Source organism: Oncorhynchus tshawytscha, linkage group LG05 (genome assembly GCF_018296145.1).
Source record: "Oncorhynchus tshawytscha isolate Ot180627B linkage group LG05, Otsh_v2.0, whole genome shotgun sequence".
Lineage (NCBI taxonomy): Eukaryota > Metazoa > Chordata > Actinopteri > Salmoniformes > Salmonidae > Oncorhynchus > Oncorhynchus tshawytscha.
In genome coordinates, this window is record NC_056433.1 from 31,231,514 (window position 1) to 31,247,267 (window position 15,754).

Sequence of the window (15,754 nt, forward strand, 5' to 3'; positions counted from 1 at the left end):
TTGAACAATTTGATTACCTATATATTATTTGCTCATTTAACCTTGTAATCTCACTCTAAACAACCAGAAAGTTACAACAAGTCAGGAGCTGTTCGTCTACATGACTGCCTCTCTCTCTCTAATACTTTATTGACAAGGCTCAAAGTAAACATTAAAAAAAATATGACAGATAATATCAAACGCTCTCTCATACTCACTCACCTGCTAACAAAATCCTGTTCACAAATGTATTATTTTCTCTCTCACTCTCTTTCTTTCTCGCTCTCACCTATATCATTCCTTTCTTTCTCTCGCTCTCAGTCTCCCCATGCCTCTAATACCCCGCTGACCTCCCTCTCCACTTTGTAATCTCTCTCCCTCACTCGTTCTCTCTCTCTAGTCTCTATCGCACTCTCACACTTCCATTAAATTCAGTCCCGAAATGAAATGCAATTTTCTATATTGTCATGGCTTACAAAATGCTTATTGTGCCCAAGTATTTTCCTTAACAATTAGATGTAACGCGTAAAACAACGTTAAGCAAGTATGAAGGATTAAAGAGTAAGCCATTCAATTCATATAAAACCACAATAAAAATAACTTTTAGAAATAAGGAATAATATTCTTAAAATGAAATATAAATGAACATTTGGCAGAAAAGTCTCCATAGTCTATTAAAGGGGAAGTTCAGCTTTTTACAAGTGAATGTGGAAAGTAGAAACTGTAATCCATGGTTCTCTGGTTCATAGACTGCTTTCAGGGTGAGGAACCATCTAACATTGAGTTATAAAATACTGACCTTTCCCTTTTAACAAGTGCTGTGACAGACAAACGGAATTGGTTTGATAAGATATGGCTTTAGTGAGGAAATTATTAACGGAGAGGGAGACCATTTCTGGCAAAAACTCAACATGCTGATCTAAGCCGAGTCCTAGCCTGGAACAGGTCTCTCTCTCTCTCTCTTTCTCTGCCAGCCAACCTTTTAACACACCTCCATGCTCCCACTCACATACCGACAGCACATCTACACACACTCGCGGTGCATTCGCATCCACACACATTTTTACAGTTCACAATGCCTCTTCTATCCCTCGTTCTCCTTCACAGAAACCCATTCAAAAATACACATAACGACATAATGACGGAGATTCTCTCCAACACTGTCTCTCTTTATTCAACAATTAGACCCACACAGCATACAGTGTTCTCACATAACTACTGCACTGTTCACATATTGTAGATTTGCAAACAAACATAAACACGGAATATCTTTAGTAAATAGACATACCTATATTTCCACATCCTCAAAAAACATACCTACACCTACCTCCTCCTTTTCCAAATGACCACCACCTGGTTTGCCACATAGCCAGTGGGTGACACAGGCCTGCCCCTCCCCATGGCATGGTGTGATGCAGTGCTGTGGAACTGTATACTAGAGAAAGAGCACGCAGGTGGAATCTTTGAAATGGTAAAGAGGTTTGTTTATAGAGCAGCACAGATGAAAGAGCTGCGAGGAGAAGCACGAGGCTGGAAGGAGGGAGGGAGGTAGGGAGGAGGAAGAGGAGGGGAGCTGTTTTCTACTCCTTCGGAACACATAGCCTTCTATTTGACACCTCTTCTTGCCAGGGGATAAGAAACACGCACGCTATGAAAGATATACGGATGAAAGGACTGTATGCTGATGTAGTGCCAGGGGGGCACTTAATTAGATACACAGATCACCCTACAGAGCACAACCAAGACCATGGAGGTCATACAGAGAACTAGGTAGAGTAGGGCTATAGACTGTGTTTTGTACTAGTCTAGGGCTAGGGCTGGGCAATATATTGTATTTTAAGGTATACACTCTTAGAAAAAAGTGTAGGATAACCTGTTTTTGTTCCATGTAGAACCCCCTACATGGAACCAAAAAGGGTTCTACGTGGAACCAAAAAGGGTTCTTCAAAGGGTTTTCCTATGGGGACAGCCAAAGAACACTTTTAGGTTATATTGCCAACAGCATACCACCCTGCATCCCACTGCTGGCTTGCCTCTGAAGCTATGCAGGGTCGGTCCCTGGATGGGAGACCAGATGATGCTGGAAGTGGTGTTGGAGAGCCAGTAGGGGGCACTCTTCCCTCTGGTCTAAGGAGAGCCCAATACCCCAAGGAAATGAAGGGGACATTGCCCTGCGTAACGTCTTTAGCTGATGTGTGGTGAGCTTTCTGGCACAAGCAAATGGTTGCTGTGCATCACCCAGGTGGGTGCTACACATTAGTGGTGGATGAGGTGAGTTTCCCCTACTATGTAAAGTGCTTTGAGTACCTCCTTTGGGTGAAAAGCGATATATGAATTCAATCAATTATGAATTAATAGCGCCTTTTTATCTAAGAGTGTACCGGTATGGATCCACATTCTGGTATGGATTTTTACAATGCTGTCTATAACAATATTTTGATACAGTGCCAAATAAATAAAAAGTTCTACAATTTGGACTACTTCAATGTCAGTTTTGTCCTAGTTTGGTTCGTTATTAAACAATCAGAATGGAGAAAGACCATTGAAACCACCTATAATTAATTTGTTGCCATCCTACAGTCATCAACTATTCATTAAACAAGGGATGTAGTGTAGGGTAAACGCCATTTACGCCCATTGCTATTTGGTTACTTAGCATTTACCCACTTACTATTGCAATTTTTAAGGTCCCACGTCTCCAGACGTTTCTACAGACATCCCCAAACAAAAAAAACCTGACTCTTGAAGAATGAGTGCACAACTGGTAAATAGTTGCTTATATATACACACTAAGTAATCTGAGGGGAGGGGGTGTGTGCCTCCTTGTCAACAACAGTGGTGCACAATCTCTAATATTAAGGAAGTCTCGAGGTTCTGATCGTGTGAGTTAGAATACCTCATGATAAACCGTAGACCACACTATTTACCAATAGAGTTTTCATCTATATCTCTCATAGCTGTCTATGTGCCACCACAAACCAATGCTGGAACTAAGACCACACTTAACAAGCTGTATAAGGACATAAGCAAACAAGACAATGCTCAACCAGATGCGGTGGCCGGGGATTAAATGCAGGGAAACAAATCAATTTTACCTCATTTCTACCAGGATGTCTCCTGCGCAACTAGAAGCAAAAAAAAGCTCTAGATCACACCTACTCTACACACAGAGACACATACAAAGCTCTCCCTCACCCTCCATTTGGCAAATCTGACCATAACTCTATCCTCTTAATTCCTGCTTACAAACAAAAACTCAAACAGGAAGTACTAGTGATGCGCTCAATACGGAAGTGGTCCAATAAAGCGGACGCCAAGCTACTAGACTATTTTGCTAGCAGAGATTCAAATCTGTTCCGGGATTCATCCAATGGCACTGAGGACTTTACCACATCAGTCACTGGCTTCATTAATAAGTGCATCAACGACATTGTCCCCACAGTGGCCATACATGTGTACATATCTTAACCAGAAGCCAAGAATCACAGGCAACATCCGCACTGAGCTAAAGGCTAGAGGCGGTGCTTTCAAAAAAACACTTTTCCCCAGACTATTTAAAAAGAAAAATCACACTATGCCCTCAGATGAACCATCAAACAGGCAAAGCCTCAATACAGGACGAAGATCAAATCCTACTACACCGGCTCGGACACTTGTCGGATGTGGCAGGGCTTGCAAACTATCACAGATTACAAAGGGAAACCCAGCCACAAGCTGTCCAGTGACACAAGCCTACCAGAGAAGGTAAATGCCTTCTATGCTGGCTTCGAGGCAAGCAACACTGAACCATGCATGAGAGCACCAGCTGTTCCGGACGACTGTGTGACCACGCTCTCCGTTGCCGATGAAAATAAGACTATTAAAAACAGGTTAACATTCACAAGGCCACAGTTCCAAACGGACTACCCGGACACTGAGCATGCGGTGACCAGCTAGCAAGTGTCTTCACTGAGATTCTTTTAACCTATCCCTGACCCAGTCTGTAATATCCACATGATTCAAATAGAACATCATAGTTCCTGTGCCCAAGAATGCTAAGGTAACCTGTCTAAATGACTATTGCCCCTTAGCACTCACATCTGTAGCCACGAAAAATGTTGCTAGGCTGGTCATGACTCACATCAACACCAAACACCCTGGACCCACTCCAATTCGCATACCACCCCATCAGATCCAAAGATGGCACAATCTCTATTGCGCTCCACACTTCCCTTTTCCACATGGACAAAAGGAACACCTCAGTGAGAATGCTGTTAATTGACTACAGCTCAGAGTTCAACACCATAGTGCCCTCCAAGCTCATCACTAAACTTAGGACTAAACGACTCCTGCCACCCAAGTCACAGACTGTTCCCTCTGCTACCACATGACAAGCGGTAGTAGAGGGCAAAGCCTGGGACCAAAAGGCTCCTGAACAGCTTCTACCTCAAAGCCATAAGACTGAACAGTTCATTTATTAAACGCCTACACGTACTTTCTGCTTTTCACCCCCTACCTACATGTGCATAGTACTTTAATCAGTCATCTAACCAAATCTACATGTAAAGTGCATTGAGAAAGCATTCAGAACCCTTGACTTTTCCACATTTTGTTACATTGCAGCCTTATTCTAAAATGTATTCATGCTTTTTTCTCATGAATATGCGCACAATATCACTTAATGATGAAGTGGAAACAGGTTTTTGGATATTTTTTGATATTTCTTTTAAAATGTAAACTGAAATTTACATAAGTATTCAGACCCTTTGCTATGAGACTCAAAATTGAGCTTAGGTGCATCCTGTTTTCATTGATCATCCTTGAGATGTTTCTACAACTTGATTGGAGTCCACCTGTGGTATATTCAATTGATTGGACATGATTTGGAAAGGCACACACCTATCTATATAAGGTCCCACGGTTGACAGTGCATGTCAGAGCAAAAACCTAGCCATGAGGTCGAAGGAATTGTCCATAGAGCTCTGAGACAGGATTGTGTTGAGGCACAGATCTGGAGAAGGGTACCGAAACAATTCTGCAGCATTGAAGGTCTCCAAGAACATAATGGCCTCCATCATTCTTAAATGGAAGAAGTTTGGAACCACAAAGACTCTTCCTAGAGCTCAGCAATCGGGGGAGAAGGGCCTTGGTCAGGGAGGTGACCAAGAACATGATGGTCACTCTGAGAGTGCTCCTCTGAGGAGATGGGAGAACCTTGGGAGAACCTTCCAGAAGGACAATCATCTCTGCAGCGCTCCACCAATCAAACCTTTGTGGTAGAGTGGCCAGACGGAAGCCAGTAAAAGGCACGTAAATGACTCTCAGACCATCAGACACAAGATACTGTGGTCTGATGAAACCAAGTTGGAACTCTTTGGCCTGAATGCCAAGCATCACATCTGGAGGAAAACTGGCACCATCCCTACAGTGAAGCATGGTGGTGGCAGCATCGTGCTGTGGGGATGTTTTTCAGCGGCGGCAGGTACTGTGAAAATAGTCAGGATCGAGGGAAAGATGAATGGACCAAAGTACAGAGAGATCCTTAATGGAAAACCTGCTCCAGAGCATTCAGGACCTCAGACTGGGGAGAAGGTTCACCTTCCAACAGGACAACAACCCTAAGCACACAGCCAAGGCAACGCAGGAGTGGCTTCGGGACAAGTCTCTGAATGTCCTTGAGTGGCCCAGCCAGAGCGGGCTTGAACTGATTGAACATCTGTGGAGAGACCTGAAAATAGCTGTGCAGCGACACTCTCCACCTAACCTGACAGAACTTGAGAGGATCGGCAGAGAAGAATGGGAGAAACTCCCCAAAAATATGTGTGCCAAGCTTGTAGCGTCATACCCAAAAAGACTCAAGGCTGTATTCACTGCCAAAAGTGCTTCAACAGGGCACTGAGTAAAAGGTCTGAATACTTATGTAGATGTGATATCAGTTTTTTTTATATAAATTTGCTTACGTTTCTAAAAACCTGTTTTTGCTTCGTCATTATGGGGTATTGTGTGTAGATTGATGAGGGGAGAAAAAAATATTTAATCAATTTTAGAATACAGCTGTAACGTAACAAAATATGGAAAAAGTCAAGGGGTCTGAATACTTTCCAAATGCACTGTACATATGACCTCAATCAATCATCACAACTACCTCGTACAGACAGTGGCAAGAAATAGTATGTGAACCCTTTCTGCATAAATTGGTCATACAATTTAATCTGATCTGCATCTAGGTCACAACAATAGACAAGGACAGTCTGCTTAAACTAATAACACAAACAATTATACGTTTTCATGTCTTTATTGAACACACTGTGTATGTGAACCCTTGGATTGAGTAACTGGTTGACCCTCCTATGGCAGCATTAACCTAAACCAAACATTTTCTGTAGATGTGGATCAGACCTGCACAATGGTCAGGAGGAATTTTGGACCATTCCTCTTTTTCAAAACTGTTTCAGTTCAGCAATATTCTTGGGATGTCTGGTGTGGACTGCTCTATTGATGTCATGCCACAGCATCTCAATCGGGTTGAGGTCAGGACTGACTGGGCCACTCAAGAAGGCGTATTTTCTTCAGTTGAAGCCATTCTGTTGTTGATTTCCTTCTGTGTTTTGGGTCGTTGTCCTGTTGCATCACCCAACTTCTGTCGAGCTTCAATTGGCGGACAGATAGCCTAACATTTTCATTTTCCTGTTGATGATAGCAAGCTGTCCAGGCCCTGAGGCAGCAAAGCATCCCCAAACCATGATCCTCCCTCCACCATACTTTACAGTTGGGATGAGGTTTTGATGTTGGTGTGCTGAGCCTTTTTGTCTCCACACATAGTGTTGTGTGTTCCTTCCAAACAACACAACTTTAGTTCTGTCTGTCCACAGAATGTGTTGCCAATAGCGCTGTGGAACATCCAGGTGCACTTTTGCAAACTTCAGACGTGCAGCAACGGGGTATTTTTGGACAGCAGTGGCTTCTTCCGTGGTGCTCTCCACAACGAACACCATTAGCTTTTGGAGAAATCATTAGCCTAGGGATTCACATACTTTTTCCAACCTAAACTGTGAATGTTTAAATGATGCATTCAATATAGACAAGAAAATTACAACACTTTGTGTGTTATTAGTTGAAGCACACTACGTGTGTCTATTGTTGTGACTTAGATGAAGATCAGAACATCTCCCCATTCTATTTCTCTTGACTTGTTCAAATGTCCAGTCTAAATGAAGCATTCTGGGAGGGCTGACCTGATGTGTATCTCGTTTCATATTTGAAATACATCAAATTACATTAGGCCTTGCCTATAAGACTACATTAAAATGCAATCAAAATGCAAAAAATACTCTTCTTAAAATGTCTGAAGTTTTCGTTTATATCCGTTGTTTGACTTATCTACTGGAGCTTATAGTCTATCCACATCTTCTACCATCACATCACTGCATAAAACGTATTTACAACTTACATTTTTCAGAAACCGCCAAGTACCGTCATACCATCAAAAAAAAATACTGTGGCATTATATTTTGGCTGTTCACATTGTCCTTTCCAACACAGTTCCACGAACTATGGTGGCTGCGTAACCAGGCCAGCCAGTAGAGATGGCTTGGCATGGTTTGGACATATAGTGCTGCTACAAAGGGGAGAAAGGCAAGAAAGAGAGTGTAGCATGCAAGAAGAATACATAATGCAGCTAGGAACCATGCAGATGAGCCCAAATATTAAAAGAGGTAGCTAAATAAGATGCATGCAGGCTTGCATAAACTATACCACACAAACACACACAATCCCAAACTAGTCTATGTGTGTACAGTGATAAGACAGAAGCAGGGTTCTTTTGGGGCTGAGGAAGGGTACAGAGTCTACAAGGTAGGCAGACAGGCCGAATGTGACAAATCATACTTTTATAAGGTACAAAAATAATTATGTGACCACACACTCTCTAATCTAGCAAAGGAGGAACAGACAGATATTTGTATTTTGGCACTGGAGGTCAAAGTCTGATGATGAGTTACCAGTACTTGCTGTAGCGCTAACTGCTAACCATACAAAACAGTCTGTGACACATGATCCCGTTAGCTATTTCTTTTGACTGGTGTTCCCCAAGGCTCATTAGCTCAAGTTGCGTTTCAAAGCATGAGCAAATTTAGGACACATCTGAAGAGACTGTGTGACTGGCTAGAGCGCTTGGTCACTGGAGGGTCCTTCGCAGCTGCCACTCAGTGTGCATGCAAGCATGAAATGCATATTTGCTGCAGGAGGACTCAAGAATACTAATCATAATTTCAGCCTGTCAGAAGAGGAAAGCAGATTCCTCCTCTGTGTCTCAACAGGAAGGTCTGTGTTCAGTAGGCTACAATCTGAATACAGGAAAAACCTAAATGTAGGGTTCACGCTAGATGGATAGATGAAGGGGAAAACAAGCGTTCTTACATTAGAGATTTATCAAAATAAAAAAGGAGACAGGAGAGAAATCCACTTAGCATTTAAAGAGAACTGTGACACTGAAATCAGTATGAAAGAATTTGACACCGCTGTTAAAAGAATATCATTAGGGAAAGCACCAGGGCAAGATGAACTTCAAATGTCTATAAATTCTTAGGTGAAGATATTAAATAACTGTTATTTGATGCTTTGAAATAATGTATAGAGAATAGACACTGGGGGAAAACATGTTTTAATCAATGTTGTTTCCATGTTGCACAGAAGAAGAAAAAAAATCTATGTTTTGACGATGAATCAATGTGGTAAAAAGTCATCCACGTAAAGGGAACGCAAGGATATATAGACAATCTGTGGCCTGTGACATTACGTAAAGGTATAATTCACCCACAGAAATAAAAATCATGAAACTCCGGTCAATTTCCATGAAACTCCTGTCAATTTAGTGAAAGCCTCTCCTGTCAGTGTGTAAAATAAAACAATTCCTTACGATTTAACTTCTAAGTGGTCAGTCTGTGAAAATCAGAAAAACTTGTAGGAGCGTGTCATAGCTACATCATTCTCTTTACTGGAGATAGGGGATAACACACTACCACATTTCATAATGTTTTTAAAACAATTGCCTGCACTCCAGATCACCTAATCAACAAATAGATGGTATACACATACTAGTCTAGAGAACGCATCCATCCACTCATACCGCCATGACAAAGTATATATTTCGCTTAGATGTGCTCAAGCTAAACAGTATACCAAATTATTCAACTCCATTTCTACTTCAAGTTACCATGTCACAATGCGCCCTTTGTCTGTGGGAAACCGAGATATTACAATAAGAAAGAGATAGAAATCCCATTGGGCAATGAATGGAGAAACGACCCACCCAACTGGCTGTCGCCCCACCGCATTCACGTTGTCATGCAGCGTCACGCGGTTGCTAAGCTAATTGTCCCTTCTCAAAGTCAGAGTATGAGTCGAGAAACGTGCCTGTCTTCTTCGAAAGTACGTAATGTCACGATTCCAAAGCTATACGACATTACAGACAACACGTTAATTATCTCACATCTTGGAAAAATTTTGCAATGTTGTACTTCTTGTTGCAATGTTGTACTTCTTGTTAAGCTAAACACCAAATTGACTCCCATTCCATCCTTTTTTTATTCAGTTTCTTCATGCTCAACTGGGCTCTGGGAGTCTATTGTCAAATGCTCAGGAAAGTTTTAAAAGTATTCTACCGGTCAAAAGTTTAAGAACACCTACTCCTTCAAGGGTTTGTCTTTATTTAGACTATTATCTACATTGTGGAATAAAAATGAAGATACCAAAACTATGAAATAACACATATGGAATCATGTAGTAACCAAAAAAGTGTTAAATAAATCAAAATACATTTTATATTTGGGATTCTTCAAATTGCCACCCGTTGCCTTGACAGCTTTGCACACTCATGGCATTCTCTCAACCAGCTTCACCTAGAATGCTTTTCCAACCGTATTGAAGGAGTTCCCACATATGCTGAGCACTTGTTGACTGATTTTCCTTCACTCTGCAGGCCAACTCATCCCAAACCATCTCAATTGGGTTGAGGTCGGTGGATTGTGGAGGCCAGGTCATCTGATGCAGCACTCCATCATCTCTCACAAGTGGAAGTCATCCGTTCACCCACACCACATCTCACAAAGCCACGGTGGTTGGAACCAAAAATCTCCAATTTGGACTCCAGACCAAAGTACAAATTTCCACTGGTCTAATATCCATTGCTCATATTTCTTGGCCCAAGCAAGTCTCTTCTTATTATTGGTGTCCTTTAGTAGTGGTTTATTTGCAGCAATTCGACCATGAAGGCCTGATTCACATGGTCTCCTCTGAACAGTTGATGTTGAGATGTGTCTGTTACTTGAATCTTGGGCTGGAATTTCTGAGGTTGGTAACTCTAATGAACTTATCCTCTGCAGCAGAGGTAACTCTGGATCTTCCATTCCTGTGGCGGTCCTCGTGAGAGCCAGTTTCATCATAGCACTTGGTTTTTGCGACTGCATTTGAAGAAACATTCATAGTTCTTAAACGTTCCATTTTGACTGACCTTCATGTCTTAAAGTAATGATGGACTGTCGTTTCTCTTTGCTTACTTGAGCTGTTCTTGCCATAATATGGACTTGGTCTTTTATCAATTAGGTGTATCTTCTGTTTACCCCTACCTTGTCACAACACAACTGACTGGCTCAAATACATTAAGAAGGTACACCTATTAATTGAAATGGATTCCAGGTGACTACCTCATGAAGCTGGTTGAGAGAATGCCAAGAGTGTGCAAAGTTGTCATCAAGGCAAAGGGTGACTTTTTGAAGAATCTCAAATATGAAATATATTTACATTTGTTTAACACTTTTTTGGTTACTACAGAATTCCATATGTGTTATTTCATAGTTTTGATGTCTTCACTATTTTTCTACAGTGTAGAAAATAGTAACAATAAAGAAAAAGCCTTGAATGAGTAGATGTTCTAAAACCTTTGACCGGTAGTGTATCTCTGTGGTAAAGCAACATTACTCTGGTCTCCCTCTCTCTCTGGGTAGAGACGTTTATAGCTCAGTGGCAGAGACATACCGCAAGTTGAACTCATGAGTAAGACTGCTAAATTGATAGTGCAGCTTGTTTAGGCTATCTCACAGCTAGCTACAACACATGCTGATATTGACCTTTGCATTCTTTTGTGTAGCTATGTTTTATCGCTAGCTAGCAACATAACTAGCTAGCCAGCCTGCCCAGAGAAGCAGAGCATTGGATTGTGGGTTTTGTAGTAGACTTGCAGCTCAAGTCTGTTGCAGCTCAACAGTTCCAAAAATGATTTTCACATATTTCTACCAGCCTTGTTATAATTACAAAATGTTCACAAAAATTGCTTTCACACATTGGTGTGGTTAGGGGGCTATTATTTAATTCAGAAAAATAATATTCCTTGCACCAATAAACTACTGCGCTTAAAAGGCAATTCCACAAGTAATTATTATTATAGTCAAAGGAACGCTGACTTATTCTGTTACAGTAACACAGATGTTTTCATTACTTATTGGTAGATATGATTTCTTAGATAAAAAAATGTAATACATTCTGAAGAACTACTCTTTGTCACGAATTCCACCGAAGTTGGCTCCCCTGCCTGTTCGGGCAGTGCTCGGCGGTCGTCGTCACCGGCCTACTAGCCACCACCGATCCCTTTTTCGTTGTCTGTTTGTTTCGTCTTATTAGTTGCACCTGTCTATTTGTGTGCTTGATTGGCTTCCTTATTTATAGTACGTTTACCCGCCCTTGTTTCGTGCGGGATTAGGGATTACTCATATGTTACGTGTGTATGTTTTTTTGGTGTTTGTGCTCTGGACCTGGTACCCTGTTGTGTTGGGTTGGTCCACATTTTCCGCGCCCTGTTTTGTTGGGCATTATTTTCCGTGCGATATTAAAAGTGCACGTCTTCCTGTGGAACTATATGCTCTCTGCGCCTGATTCTTCCCTCATGCACCAAGTTACCAGTGACACGCTTACTGTAGTGTTTCACCTTCGAAAGGAAATACAGTGCCTTCGGAAAGTATTCAGACCCCTTGACATTTTCCACATTTTGTTAGGTTACAGCCTTATTCTAAATTGATTATTAAGATATTGCTCCTCATCATTCTACACACAATACCCCTTTTAATGACAAAGCAAAAACAGGTTTAAGAAATGTTTGCTAATTTATTACAAATAAAAAAACTGAAATGACATTTACATAAGTATTCAGACCCTTGACTCAGTACTTTGTTGAAGCACCTTTGGCAGTGATTACAGCCTTGAGTCTTCTTGGGTACGACGCTACAAGCTTCGTACACCTGTATTTGGAAACGTTCTCTCATTCTTCTCTGCAGATCCTCTCAAGCTCTGTCAGGTTGGATGGGGAGCATTGCTGCACAGCTATTTTCATGTCTCTCCAGAGATATTAGATCGGGTTCAAGTCCGGTCTCTGGCTGGGCCACTCAATAGCATTAGGAGACTTGTCCCGAAGCCACTCCTGCGTTGCCTTGGCTGTGTGCTTAGGGTCGTTGTCCTGTTGGAAGGTGAGCCTTCGCCCCAGTCTGAGGTCCTGAGCGCTCTGGAGCAGGTTTTCATCAATGATCTCTCTGTACTTTGCTCCGTTCATCTTTCCCTCTCCCTCTTCCCTTTCCTGAATATTTCCCAGTCCCTGCCTCTGAAAGACATACCCACAGCATGCATGTATTAAAAATTAAAAACAAAAATACCTTATTCACATAAGTATAAAGTTCCTTTGCTATGACATTTGAAATTGAAATCAGTTGCAGGATTGTGTCAAGGCACAGATCTGGGGAAGGATACCAAAACATTCTGTATTATTGAAGGTCCCCAAAAACACAGTGGCCTCCATCATTCTAAAATGGAAGAAGTTTGGAACCACCAAGACTGTTCCTACAGCTGGCCGCCCGGCCTTAACTGAGCAATCGGGGGAGAAGACTCTTGGTCAGGGAGGTGACCGAGAACCCGATGGTCACTCTGACAGAGCTCCAGAGTTCCTCTGGGGAGATGGGAGAACATTCCAGAAGGACAACCATCACTGCAACACTTCATCAATCAGGCCTTTAAGGTAGAGTGGCCAAACGGAAGCCACTCCTCAGTAACAGGCACATGACCGCCTGCTTCAAGACTGTTGGAAAAGCATTCCAGGTGAAGTTGGTTGAGAGAATGCCAAGAGTGTGCAAAGCTGTGTCTACTTTGAAGACTCTCAAATATAAAATATATTTTGATTTGTTTAACACTTTTTTGGTTACTACATGCCACCATATGCGTTATTTCATAGTTTTGATGTCCTCACTATTATTATACAATGCAGAAAATAGTAAAAATAAAGAAAAACCCTGGAATGAGTAGGTCTCCAAACTTTTGACTAGTACTGTATATAAAATGAAATATTACTCTGATACCAAGAAATGGGTTATAGAACTGTGATACAGTGACCAGAGAAGTGAAAACCTTAGTAGCTTATTTCACACACACACTGTTAGTAACGTAAGCATTTCGCTGCACCTACTATAGCACCTGCTAAACTGTGTACTCGACCAATAAACTTAGATTTGATATATCTAATAGATAATTCACTTTGATTGAGCCAAGGTAGGCCTATATAACCTTCAGTTCTCCAATCCCACTCTTGCATTTACGTCACATCGTGCCAATCATTCTAATTTACACTGATTAGCTAGGCCTAATCAGAGAAAATGAGTCGGAACGCGAGAGGAGCATCAGTGTGTCGGATAAGTGATTCCTGAATAAGTTTAAAAGGACGGTCCTATCCTCAATAAGTTCGTATAATTACTGTAGCAGTCGGTGCCGTTCACTTCATGTGGTGTTGAAAGCTAATGAGAGAGAGAGAGCGCGCACAGTACCCCCACCAGGGAAGGAGAAAGATATTCCCTCACCCCCTTCACTGGTTTCGCTAACCGTCATGTAGGAAACTGTTGCTATAATAAAAGCAAACCACGGGACTGTAGAGGAAAAGAGGGGCAAAGGGGGGAAAGAGAGCAGGTGGTGTATAGGCTACGAAACATGTAGGCTGGGGAGACCGCCTAAGTAAATTGACCATAAATCCAATGAGAGAGAGAGAGAGAGAGCGCGAGAGAGAGCGATAGATAGAGAGAAAAAAAATCGGGAAAGAAGAAGCAAATAGCAAAGAGACGCCAATTAGACCGGCAAAATCGGCCCGGAGCCGTGGAGAGCATAGCCACTTGGCTACTTCTGCATCGTCGGTTTTATAAATCAGACTTTTGAAGATATTATTTTCACAGTTGGCTTATTCTATCGATGCTGTTGGCTTGAATTGAGGGTTTTTTTTCAAGGTAATTTACGGCCACAGTAGTTGGACCGCGTTTTACATTGTGTGCTGTGCCTAGCTCTCAGTGGATTAAACGGTCGTCTCCGGAGCCTGCTGCAGAGGAATAGGGGAATTTCAGCACCCTGGACAGCGACTAGCAGTTGAGGTAAGCGGGTCCGCTAAACTTATCAGCTAGTGGTAGATATTCAAATGTCTTTTGTGTAATCTTTTGCGTAATGTTTTACCACAGTTGTAAGGGGGAAAAGTGCATTATTACATTTGAATGTGAAAATATTAGCATACCTTGAATAAATTCGAGGAGGGTGAGACCTTCACAAAGGCGATAATTGGGTTTCGGGGGAGTTAGGTCAATGAGGGTGGTTTGTAATATATTCCAAAGGATTTGAATATGAACGCTGCTGCGGCTCTATTTCCTTGAGTCCCTGCCTCTGCGCTCTCAAGTTTATTAGGCTACTCAACATAACATTCATAAGAATAAATACGAAGTTAGTACGCCTTATCTATTTCGATACTGGATGTGTGTATGGTCAAGAATATTGTTCACTATGAGATAGAGTGAATAGAGGTTCAAGTGATTGTATACCAAAAATTGCGCGTGCAGAATTGTTAAAGGATGGTGTTTCCGTTTGTGGGAGGCGGGTGGGGGAGAAAAACCCTAATTTTCTTTAAGACCAGCTATTTATTCTGAGGAGTCAGCGCGTGTCCACTCAGCAGCAAAAAGCAGCTCATGCCTCCGAGTCTCCACAGAGAAAATCATCTCCTGTTCGGCGCGAGACATATCTTCCCATTGGCACGGAGCCAAGAGAAGTCCCCCCCCCTCCCCCCACCACCACCCCACAAAAAAATTATCAGAAATCAGAATCCTAATTCAAACCGGCTAATTAAGGATGTCTGACAAAGAAAAAAAACCACAGGAATACACTGACATCATAAACTATTTTATTTGCATAGAATACATAGGCCTACAAATGAGCTGGAGATAGCAGCACTAACCAATGGACCTTGTCCTTCAGTGTCCAGTAATCTGGAAACATGCAGACATCCTGACACCTTGCATTACCTGTAGTTCTGACTCTCCTTTCTAGCACAACCACTTACCTTATAACCCTCTCAAACATTTGAAAAATGACAGGCCTCTCTCTCACTCTCTATTTCTCTATCCCACTCACTCACTCACTGACTGACTGCCACTCTCTCACTCTCACTCCCACTCTCTCTTTCCACTATTCCGGTGAGAGGAACTGTTTCAGTTGCAGCTTCAAATACGCCTATTGCGGTTTGACATTTTCCATAACACTGAATATGAACATAAATCTCCTTCCTAGTAAACGCATAACAACAAAGATATGGTCCTTCACACTGTGTGAGTGAAAAGAATGTTAGTTGTTAAGTATGGGTGCAGACACTGACAGAAATGAGAAGAAGCAACCAACAGAAATGACATTATTCCAGAAGACTGCACTCTGGCTTCCTTGAGGACTGAAAACAGTCTGA

General features: G+C 41.9%; 1 protein-coding gene across 1 annotated transcript in view; it reads left to right on the top strand.

Annotated features, from left to right (window-relative positions):
* Positions 1-13,884: 13,884 nt before the first annotated feature.
* LOC112251753 (transmembrane protein 121-like) overlaps positions 13,885-15,754 on the top strand; it is a 67,214-nt gene continuing 65,344 nt past the window's right edge. Inside the window, exon 1 of the mRNA XM_024422704.2 lies at positions 13,885-14,405. The gene's annotated coding sequence lies outside the window, so the exon portion shown is untranslated. The remainder of the gene's footprint in view (positions 14,406-15,754) is intronic.